The sequence below is a fragment of the Belonocnema kinseyi genome, chromosome 3 (assembly GCF_010883055.1).
Source record: "Belonocnema kinseyi isolate 2016_QV_RU_SX_M_011 chromosome 3, B_treatae_v1, whole genome shotgun sequence".
Classification (NCBI taxonomy): domain Eukaryota; kingdom Metazoa; phylum Arthropoda; class Insecta; order Hymenoptera; family Cynipidae; genus Belonocnema; species Belonocnema kinseyi.
In genome coordinates, this window is record NC_046659.1 from 23,249,340 (window position 1) to 23,262,134 (window position 12,795).

General features: G+C 35.3%; 1 protein-coding gene across 1 annotated transcript in view; it reads left to right on the forward strand.

The window, feature by feature from the left end:
• LOC117170347 (neuronal acetylcholine receptor subunit alpha-7-like) overlaps positions 1 to 12,795 on the forward strand; it is a 1,604,403-nt gene that overhangs the window by 658,329 nt on the left and 933,279 nt on the right. The gene's annotated exons all lie outside the window — the stretch shown is intronic.

The window sequence follows — 12,795 nt, forward strand, 5'->3', positions numbered from 1 at the left end:
ATTTTATGCTTGAAATAACATAATCTTAAAATATGTGCATGTAAAGAGGCGCGCGAAGTATTCAAATCATGAGAATCGCCAGCATCGAAGTCTGAAAATATTAAAATCGTAATCTCTTGATTGTAATTCAAAGCGAATAGAGATATAAATAGAACGGCTGATGTGTTCCGACCGGCAATCGTGCACCTTCGATTTTTCAAATTCAGAAGAGGAGAAATGGGTTGCGCGCGCAACCCAGTCATTTATACCGCCTCCTACTATATTCACACGGACATAGCCCTGTCATAGTATTGGACCACATCTCGTTTCAGATCTGGGATCACTGTATGAGGTAGCTCACTTTGAGTTTTTTGCCTCGCGTTTGGGTCCTGCTCCTTGTTTATACGGTTTTAGATGAAGCCCTAATCCTTGTCTATATGGTTTCAAGTATAGACCTTTTCCTAAAGCAATGGCTTCCATCGTTTTATTATGTCGTTTACTCTCTGAGGGTTGTTGTTTTGCCGAATTTGCATAATTCACAGTTTTAGCTATTCCAGCAACTCCACCAGCTAGTGCCCCAGCAGCACTAAGACCCGCAAAAACGGGTATGAGAAAGGCTAAAAATCCTCCTACTTTGGCTAGTACAGGAAGAATACGAGGTCTATTCACATTTCTTCTTCCATCAGCCTTTATCACAGCTGCGTGTGCGCCTCTAAGTGCAGATTTAATAACAGTTTGTGCATCATTGCTTGAAATCATGGACTTCTTAGCTGCAGCAACAATTTTTCTCAATGTAGTTGTAGATCTTCTATTCTTGCTGAGACCCACTCCCAATTTTGATTTCGCTTTCATTGCATTTGCAAGGACACGTTTCCAAGCTTTTTAAAAGCAGCGTCGAGTGGATTGATTCCTGGATCCCCTCGTGCTAATCGTTTGGCTAATTTCGTGGCTGGTCCACAGTACTGGTAACCAGGCAAATGGAATTCAAACAGTAAATTGTTGATGATTCTGTTGCGCAAGCCTTTCCCACGTCTTGCTTGATTCACGCTTCGCTTACGACTGACTGTTTTGCCTCTGTGAACGGTCATACCTAGGCAAGGGATACTTTCAGACTGAAGGATCAGCCTATATAACCAGGATATTTATAGGTTTTTCAGTCAGCCTTTGTCAAGATGCAGTTTAATGCACAACCTGTGAAACTGCCTATCCAAAATTTTCATTCGCTTGTTCAAACCGAGAATAGAGAAAAACGAAATGGACATTTGCTACCAAACTGTGCACGAGCTATATTTTGTGGGCCTTCCAACTGTGGAAAGACAAATGCTTTGCTGGCTCTACTAATACATCCAAATGGATTGCGATTTGAAAATATTTACATCTACTCAAAATCGCTAAAGCAACCAAAGTATGCATTTTTAGAAAAAGACCTTCAATCAGTAGATGGCGTTGAGTACTATCCTTTCAATGAGCATGAAGAGGTTATAATGCCAAGTTAAGCGAAACCAAACTCAGTAATTGTATTTGATGATGTGGCTTGTGAGAAGCAAGATAATATAAGAGCATTCTTTTTTATGGGCAGACACAAGAATGTCGACTGTTTTTACTTGAGTCAGACATATGCTCATATTCCTAAACATCTTGTACGCGATAATGTTATTTTACTTGTGTTATTCAAGAAAGATGAAATAAATCTCAGACACATTTATGATGATCATGTAAATACTGATATGACTTATTCGGAATTAAAAATATTTGTTAAACTTGCTGGAATAATGACAAGTGGATTCTTTGAAATTGACAAGGATAGAAATCTGAACACCTATTTCTAATCCACTAGAGAAAATTGTTGGGGACGATGATTTGTCATATAAATCAATGAATGGCGATGAGGAAGACGCAGACGAGACTGTAGGCCCCCTTAATTTAGAGACATCAACTGATAGTGAAGTGGAAAGTAACTCTGAAACACCTACATCTTCATGGATTGATGATGATAATGCAAACAAGTATCTCATATTGTTGGGTGAAAGAAGTTGAGAACTGGATAATGTGTATGGAGTAAGAAAATGAACGAAAGATAGATTAATGATTGGAGGTTCTCAGATAAGTTTCAGCCAGAACTATATTCATGTGGGTAATTTGAATATTCCCAAAAGTAAAGGCTTGCTTAAACTTTTATTTTAAAAAGTGCCTGAAGAGTCCTCTATAACTCTTAGTGATCTTGCAAGTCTTAGACAAATTGTTATTGCAACAAACGCATATAAAAAAAATTATGAGCCAGATTGAGAAATTCGTGACAATAAGGCCTTTATATATAAAAACTTTATAATGAAATTAATTCACCCATCTCCAGCAAAAAAGTCAAATAGACGAAGTAAAGACCGAAATTCATTATCAGGTGAAGGTATGATCCCACAGTACATGATGGTCACAGAGAAAAGTCTAATGGATTACATTTACTGCGATGATCCGAATGAATTGGTAGATCGATTACATTTACTGCTAGCGTTTAAGGCAGCTGGAAATGCAAGTGACAACAATGAAATAATATCAATTATCGAAGAACTACGTGAAGCTGGAATTATATATTAATGGATGTTTTTTCAAGATTTTCATCATTTTCAAGATGAGCATCGATGTATTCGGACGTCATTCCAAGCGAGCACAGAATACAAGTCGCGGTTCTCCTGGTACAGGCTTTAAAGTCACATCTGAAGGAAATTATGATATGGATAATAGGAGGCTGTGTAAAGTGGCTGAAGCTCAAGAGAAGTATAATGCTGTGAATCTGATTATGATGAAACATATGATATAGCGTGAACTTCAGACTATATATGATGTTATAGCTTCTTTGCGAACTGAAGTAGTAAATAATACAATGATGCTTGAAACTCTGGATAATTCCACAGATAAAAATTTCAAAATAGCTCAAATTGATGTTGAATTAATTGAAAAACTGGATTATGGAAATGCAGAGCTCATTAGTCACTTAGAGACCAGGCTGAATGCACTCAAAAATGGACGCTGCGAAGCTGCAGTTGGTGAAGGTGCTGCACAAGCCAGCTAGACGAAATTACCAACTTCGACATTTGGATATTCGTGGCATTGATGAGACCTGGCAAGCTGATCCTGTTGAAATGCAACCATACGAGAGAGTGAACAAAGTATACAAGTACATCTTAACTTTAATTGACATATTTTCAAAATTTACCTGGGCTGTCCCCGTCAAATCCAAGTAGGATGAAGATGTAATCGCAGCCACGGAATCTGTACTTGATGAGGGACGCATACCGAAAAATGTACATGTTGATAGAGGAAAAGAATCCCATTGAGCACAAAATTTGGCGACGTCTTTACGACATCGTTGCGAAATCTTTAAGGCAACTTTGAGACTTCCTACGTCCATGTCGTTTCGGTGTCTTTGACATATCGTAAAGACATCGTCAGATCATACGACTTATTTACGATATCGTAAAGACACCTTAACGACAGAGACATATGATGTCGTAAAGTTGTCGTAAATATGTCGTAACGATGTCGTAAAGACGTCGCCAAACTGTGTGCCCAAAGGGATGTTACAATTCGCAATTTGAAAATCTTATGAAGCAATAAAAGATAAATTTGTACTCTAATTTAGCAATTTAAAAGCATCCATTTGCGAGCGACTTAATCGTCCTTTAAAGAATAAAATGTGGATGCAATTTAGCTTATAGAGGAATTGCAAGTGGATAGATATTTTGAAAGATTTAGTTTCATCTTACAACGATACTAGGCATCAGACTATTAGAATGAAACCAGAAGATGTTATTAAAGAAAATGAGAAAAAATTGTTGTTTAAAGCCATGTGATCAGTGTAACAGCTGATCAAGTCAGCCCTAAGATGAATAATTTTTCACCCATATTGAAAAATAAAAGTTTAAATAACGCGGAAATTTTTTTCGGGAAATGTTAATAAATATTAAAGGATCGTTTGTGGCCTTGCAAAGAGTTGGCGAAAGAAAAAAGTTTTTTTATGCAAATAATGATTATCGGCGGACACATTTAGGTTTTACAGCAGAAGTTGGAATTTTAACTTTCTTTGACGGTAACCATGCAATTTGTTTTACCCACAGACCCCTAGAAGTTCGAAGTTGTCTACTCACTGCGCTCGTGCTGCTTTGACACAGCTGATACCAGACTGATACGTATGTCAGACCAAATATGTTTATTTGCATTTCAAGTGCAAACATTAGTTTTTGCATTATTGGTGCACAATGTTCGTGAGCGATTTTTGTTCTTTTGTCCCACTTTGATAAATATAAACCTTATAACTAGCGCATTGACAACATTGCAAATTGCTTGCAGGGTTTGACGATAGCACGGTCGAATTAAAAAGAAAACTTTTTTCACTATTCTAATTATTTAGGACCATAGACAAATTCTTGTATGCCTTCTATTTATCGTGCCAAATTTTTAACACGAAATCTCATTCCGTGTGGACATAAGTTGGGAGATAAAACTTCCACTGGTATTTTCTGCAAAAAAAAGTTTTTTCTCAAAATTTCTGCTGGAACAAAGCAGAGATATGGACTTTATTACCCCCTCTTTCATTTCCTAAACTTTGAGAGCGATACCTCATTTCGTTTAAACGTAAGTTGGGAAAGAAACATCGAAGACCAGGTTTGGTCACGTGACCCTCTCGTCACATGACCTTAATATATACAAAAATAACAGTGCAAAACATGCAGTTAAGAAAGCGAAATTTAAAGTTGGGGATAAAATGCGCATAAATAAATTTAAGCTTGTTTTTAAGAAGGGCTACACACCTAATTGGAGAACTGAAATATTTAATGTAAGCCATGTCAAGAATACTGAACCAGTCACGTATATGCCTAAAGATTATCAAGATAAAGCTATTGCAGGTAGTTTTTATGAAAAGAACTAGGTAAAGTTAGATATTTAGATATTTATCTGGTTGAAAAAGTACCGAAAAATCGAGGAAATAAGCTATTTCTAAAATGGTTAGGTTTCGATGACTCACACAATAGTTGGATAGTAAAGTGTAGCTTGTAAGTATCTTTTGTATTAATTTTAAGATATTTTTTTTAATAAAGTTGATTATTTTCAGGTATATATATATATATTTATTATAATTATAGAAATATATTCCCCTTTCAAACCTACTTGGAATTATTAGGATATCTTTATTTTTCACCAAAATATTGTAATTTAAAATTTTTTATTTTAGCATTTTAACCCATTAACGCTGAGGTGTTCAGATTTATACAGCGCATTCTCTATTGCTGACGGTGCGATATTTTTTCTTTAAAATATTATTTCAGGGGTTTTCGAGGGTGCTCTTTCTATAGCCGGTGTCAGTTTTTTTTATAACCCCTAGAAGATCGAATATGGGGGCCACAGTTATGGCTTTAAAAAAGAAGCTCTGAAAACAATAAGTTTAGTGGCATATTTTTCTTGGAATAATGAAGTTCCATGCCACAAGTGGGTTAATCCACCTATATTGTAAATTCACTTAGGATTTTCCAGCTTATTCAGGCAAGACTCAATATTTTCCAGCCACTTAAGGCTGGACTTTGGATTGTGCAGCGAAGCAAGAAAGTACTTAATATTTCCCAGCCAATTAAGGCAAGACTTTTGATTGCCCAGTCAATCAAGGAAAGACTTTGAATTGCCCAGCCAATAAAGGCAAGACTTTGTATCGCCCAGCCAGTCAAAGCACTTTGAATCGCCCAGTCAGCCAAGGCAAGACTTTGAATCGTCCAACCAGTCAAGGCAAGACTTACGATTGTCCAGCCAGTTAAGGCAAGACTTACGATTGTATGTCCAATGAAGGCGAAACTAATTGCTTGTTTTCTTATGAAAACGTTCGCGCTTCATGTCAAACGATCGTTGAAGAGACTTTCGTTTATGACTAGTAGGGTCATTATCATTTCTTTACAAAGACCAGCAATAGTCGGCCATCATTCTTACATTGCATCGACCTTGATAATGTTGCTGTTTTTGGTGAAAGTCTTGATGAAAGCGTTCGTCCATTTCTTCACTGAATGCTCCAACTTTTTGTGGGAAATAATCCAAACGAGATTTGAGAAAATGTAATTTCTTGCTCACCAAACAACCTAATCTTTTTAAATTCTTTAACATACTAGATACAATGGTTATAAACTTTTAATCTCGATTATTCCCTAAAAATTTCTGTACAACATCTTTGAAACTCAACCATGCATCCTTTTCAATAGATGTCATGGGTTTGATAAAGTCCTCATCTTTGATAAGTTTTCTTATATCAGGCCCAACAAAAATACCTTCCTTAACTTTGGCATCACTTAAATGCGGAAATGTAGATCTGATATAATTGAAAGATTCTCCTTCGGTGTTTAGGGCTTTCACAAATTGTTTCATTAACCCTAGTTTCATATGGACTGGTGGCAATAATACTTTCTTTCTGTCAACAAGACTTTCATAAACAACATTATACTGACCAACTGTCCACTCTAATCTGTCTGGCCATTTCTCCGTTATCCAATGTTCATCCCTTGTACGACAGCCCCAAAGGCAGAGAAAACAAGGGGAGTAATCAGGAGTAATTGGAAAGTATCATAAGATTCTTTCAGTGTAGTTGAGTGACCTACTAGAATTGCAGCGTACTTATTTCGATTATGTAATAGTACTGCTTTCAGACTTTCTGTAGACAAATCTATGAAATGACAAAAATCCTCTGGCGTATATAAGTTTATTTTATACAAATTAATGAGTCCCTCGATATCATTACAAAACACAATCCCACTGTCCATTGAAAAGTACTTGATAAACTTTTCTTCTCTATTTCTGTAAACAGTTGCTCTAGTGCTAGGTAACACTAGTTTCCTCTTTTTGAGTCTTGAAACGCAATGCTCAGCTTTATCTTTTGGAAGATCAAAGTCACGTATAAAATCGTCTAATCCGTCTTGGTAAAAAAATTTAGGGCTTTCATCATCTGATTTTTCCGAAGAAGAATCTTCAGTTGCATTAGGATCGTCAGTATCCATTGATTCGTGAGTTGATCTGTCACTTTTGTTTTCAGAGTGATTTTTAATACCAATCTTGGCTGGTGTAACACTTTTTACATCAGGGAAAAACGATATTCTCCAAATACTTTTTAGAAAATCCTTCTGCTTTGCATAAGCAAAAGCAACAATCAGTATCATGATCGTTGGGCTCACGCCAAACAGGTGGTTGAATAACAGTCCTCGTCTTGGTACTTTTATCTTCCCAATTTGACAAATTTAATCTACAAGCATGACAAATTGAGGTTGGTACCCACGGTTTATCCAAATGTTTCATTGAAGTCCCATTAAAGTTTAAGTGTGACGTTTTTATCTAATCATTAATTGATCGACGGTATTTCTCCGTTTCATACTTTCCACAAACGTGACAAAACGTAGTAACTTTCTTAGCGCAAGGAGTTCTTGAACTCATTTTTTTTTCTTATAATAAATAGTAACGTGGAAATTCTTAAAATCACTATATACAAAAATCACGATTGACACGAAATGCAACTGCTAGACAGATTTCAAATACAAAAATAGTTTTATTACCTACGAATCCAACCGTTCGCCCGCCACTCAAACGTGATGTCTAACACGGAAAGATTTGTAGCAAAAAACGAATTTCATCACCTACGCATAACACGTCATAAAAGCGTCGCCAGCTCAGTGAGCCAGCTAGGGATCGAAAACTGTCTGAGCCGTAGAACGGCGCGCACATACAGCGAATGTGAACATTAGAATGCACACAGAGTGCGCATTAGCATTCCGCGCAGTCCTTCTTTTGTTTTATCAATGTGTGAAGTTTGGTTCCAAACGACTGCACGCTTTTTTGTTGGTATTTTGCGCGGGATCCTTCGTTCTTTTTTAAAGCCTTAAATTGTGGCTGCCATATTGGATCTTCTAGGGGTTATAGCAAAAAACTGACACCAGCAATAGAAAGGGCACCCTCGAAAAACTCTGAGATAATATTTTGAAGAAAAAATATCGTACCGTCAGCAATAGAGAATGCGGTTTATAAATCTGAACACCTCAGCGTTAATGGGTTAAAATGCTAAAATCAAAAATTTCAAATTACAATATTTTGGTGAAAAATAAAGATATCTTAATAAATCCAAGTAGGTTTGAAAGGGGAAGATTAGTACTTTCAAATTCCATATTAGCTTTTGTGATAGACATTTTTCTTGATCAGTTACATAACCTCAAAAACAGCTAAAAACGCGTTTGTTGCACCTTTAGGTTAGGAAATCTTGAAAATCTGACGTACAGGACCTCAGGTTTTCAAGACAGAATGGAATTTTGTTTATGAGAAACGTGTTCGAATCTGCATGAAAAAGCACGATATAATGCCTTATTTTCTCAGTAATACATGTAGCATGATACCATTTTGAAAAAAATCTCAGAATTCTATGTAATTTGATATAATTGTTTTTCCATTCTTTCAAGATTCATGAAACAGGGCAACACTGTAGATAAGGATTTCTGGAACTATGGTGACGTCATCAGAATGGAATTTTGTTTACCCCAGAAATTGTTTAACATTATACAAAATAAGACGCCCCTGTCAGGAAATATCAAAGGAGAACGTTTAATTAATTTAGTTCACATGGACAAGGATTCCAGGAATCGACAATGACGTCATCAGAAAGGAATTTTGTTTACCGAGAATTGTTATAATAGCACGAGGGTGGTTGCAGACATTGGAAATTTTCAATGACGCACCATTACGATAAACATTTAATACATGAAAAATTATATTATTTTGGGGTGAAAACTTCAATTCCGGGAATAACAGGTATTAAATAGTCTAATATTGCGATATCGTATATCATATCATCTCCTATTCCATATTTTTGGGGCTGAAAATATCCATTCCCACGATTTTTAAGTATTGATTTCCATTATCGATAGTGTGAATCGTTCAAAACTGTGATTCGTTAGTCAGCACAAGGGGCGAACCCAATCTTACAGCCTTCTGCATTCTAGCCGCAAGTTTGCTGTTCGTACGGGAAAAAGTGCGCCAGAACCCGCCTTACCTATCTACTGCGGAGAAAAGAAGAAACCTTGAACGTCGATAAATTCAAGATCAACACAGTAAAAATGAATACTTAAATTTGACTTGAATTAAGTAAGTACCTGAATTTTAGTGTGCAAACTATCTTGAATAAAGCACTAACTTTTCTTAAATAAGAAATCAGCATTTTTCTACTGGAATAAAGTAGAGTATCCTCCTAAATTTCAATATTCAGTTCTGAGAGTAAGTTGAAGGCAACCTGAAATAAACTGTAAGGCTTTCGCCAACTAAAATAAAAGAAAATATCTTTCCTGAATTTCAGATTCGTACTACCTTGCATGACGTTGCAGAACGCTGGCGCTACTATACAGCTCGTGGCCATTTATTCTAGTCGCATCCTACTCCAATACTCGATGCTGCGTTGGTCAGTTGCGCGGCTATGATACTATGTTTCCATATTTCGTGTAGTTTTCGTTTCACGGATTTAGAAAAGCGTTGCAGCAAAATCAGTTCCAGTTGTCAGCCAATATTTGGATTATTAAACTCACACAAAATAATTAAATTATTACAAAACTTTTTACTTCGCAACGTGAGCGTCCTTTCAATACTTTACGGAACGCAATTGTCTTTAGATTTTGGATCGCACCTGCCCCCAATATACCGTTTTTTCCACTTTTCCTGTATTTTCTTACAAGTTTGAACCCAACTTGAATATCTTCTAAAACGAATAACTATCATATAATAACAGGTGAGAAACGTCGGTAAGGCGTAAGAAATTCGTGGTTTTTAGTTAGAATATTACCCTAAATTTCAGTTAGTATAGTGTATTAACTTAAGGTTATACTAGCTTTCAGTATACATACATTATTAATTGAAGAGCGAGCATACCTGAATTTCAGGTCATGCCTCCCTGAATTTCAAATAGGTCCGACCTAAATTTCAGGAATCTAATTCCCTTAATTTAATGTTCAGATGTAATTCTTAATTTCAGATTGCCTATGCTTCTTTTTGTGGCACCTTAAAATAAGCCGAATTTTCGATTTAAATTAAGTACTTTTTTTCTGTGAAGTGAAGAAAGTTTTCTAGTAAAATACTACAGTAATAGGAACATCTTAGAATGTGATACTCGAAAATCCGTCCAAGTCCCATCTTGAGAAATGTGCATCTTCAGAAAATAATTAAAATTTTCTAATGGTTATATATTCTTGTGGATTGTTTGTACTGGTGTGAAATAATTCTGAGAATAAAAATAAGATTTCGCCCGAAATTTCGGGCAAAAGACAAGGCGAGTCCGACGTTGAGCCCCGCTGGTTGGTTCACTGTCAACAATACTTATCAGCTGATCGATTCAACGTCAAGAATTATGAAAGTTGGTTGGAAAACTCCGACGAGTAAATTTTAGCACATTGTTGGTGTTGCTATGTTTCCAATTTGAAATTTATTTTTTATTTTTAGGAGCAAAAACAAAAATTTAATGAACGAACTTAGTCACTTGATCTCGAATTTATCGACGTTAAAAGTTTCTTTTTTTCCCCCGCTATAAATCACTAAAAATTCCCAAAAAATAATGATTTGTTACGTGTGTGCAGATACTTATTTGTTGATTTGAAACGAATCAGAAAATCTAAAATGCATCAAACCAAAAATGATCTGCAAAGTGCTATATCTCGAATGGTAATATCCTATTTCATCAATTTATAAATAAACTTTCTTTAAAATTATAAACATATTGATGTATACGAACGTTCTTTAGTGCCTTTTATTTAATCTCTTATATTTTAAACACTATATCTCAATCCGTGTGGACACAGTGAACACCAAAAAAATGCTCATAACCGGGGAATAGTTTGGTCACGTGGTCACCGAAGAGCATGCCCTTATTAGTTTTATTTTTGAAGAACAGTCGTCTGTATAAACTAACTGTTAAGCAGCGAAGCGCGATTATCGCAATGGGAACATAATCGTCAAGGCCGTAGGTGCTTTGAGAACCTTCTTTAATGTCAAATTTAAAAAAAATGTTTATCTTCACTTTATGATTGTAGTTTATGAGGGGTTTAAATGACAGTATTTGATATAGTTTAATATATATAATTAAAAAAAGGGAAAAGCATTAAACAACCACAGCAGGGTCCTATTAGGATCATGAAAAATAAAATGTGAACATTATTTTGTAATATTTGAATAAGCAGTGCCAGACCAAGGTATACAGAAAAAAATTGTAATAGACATTTGATACAATAGTTTTTGACATAAAATGTAGAAAATTTCGCATTGTGGTCTGTGCACGAGAACCAACAGTCACGCGCCCTAGGTGCGCTTAAACTTGTAAGCGAAGCAAGCCGCGCGCAAAGCGCGATTGGTAAATGTGCCCACGAAGCAGGCTGATTTTTTAATTAAATTTGTTTAAAAAAAAAATATAGAATTTATCAACCAATCATGAATTTTGCTTAAATCATCATAAAGTTCCCAATTAATAAGACTGATATCGAAAAAAACAAATTTTTCCGTCCACAGATGCCCGAATATTGAATTTTTTTGTTAAAATTTGTTTTTAAAAATCATAAAATTGATAAAAAACAAATAATTTGATTACAAAAAAATTTTTGTTTATTGTATAATTTTAGAACATCTTTACCTAATGTTATTTTATGCAACTTAGGTGATTTCAACAATTTTTCTGTTATTGACGAGCACCGGGAACGTCAAATAGAAAAATGGCCATCTCTTTCGTCATATTTGTTTATTTATAAAAAAATTGAAATCTTAATTAAAAATGAGGCTAGGCCACTCTCTTAGAAATCCTATCACCTTTTTAAAACTTTTTTAGTGTAAATCGGTCTATATTTGTGGGCTGTACGTTATTTTGAACCAAAGAAGTGATTTCTTCCCCCACTGTACGTCGTTCCGCGGTCCGCGTGTGCATTGCTTGTTTTGTTTACGTTTGTTCCAAGTGTCACCTAAACTTTTGAGTGAATTTGTGTGAATGTTATTTTTTAACAACAAGAAATTATGACTGGATTCTCCAAAGTCTCGCGAAATTAGATAGAAACCGTTATTTTACGCGCCTAGGCACACAATATTTATTAAAATAAAAATGTCTGCTGGACATTTTAATCTGAAAGTTTTTCTAAAAAAGGTTTGCATAGTGACTGTCTTATGATTCAAAGTGACATTAATTTATAAAAGTATTGCACAAAAAGAAATATTTGTTGATGATGGAGAAAAACGCATCACCTGTGCGTTAAATTGTTTTCCCATTGTCCCATGTTTGCGTTTAACTGCAGATGACGTCGGCTGCGTACTTTTATGACCAATGTTGAAGAGTCTTTAAGCGGATCTTATGAAAGATACGTCTTTCTATTTGTTCCTGCATTGCATTCATGATATCATCTGCGTAGTGATTGCATGGGACAATGGGGACAATATTTTACGCACTGATAATACGTAAAACAGAAGTGACGGAAGGATATAGCTGATTTGAAAATGCAAAACACATACAAAAGCTGAAGTATTTTCCAATGTCAAAGTTTTCGAAGATTTAGGAAAATTGGGGGTACAAATGTCTGATTAAAAACTGATCTGTTCTGACATTTTCTTCTCAAGTGAAAATCTATCTATATTGTTGAAAATGCAACTGTTTTATCGAAAATACCTGTTTTTGGCTGTGATTCGGATATGAATATTTCTTGAAAATTAGTCTTTTTGGTCTTTCTTTATTCTTTTTCTGGATCTACATTTTATATTTCTCCAATTTTGCACATTTGGAATTGAAATTTTCTT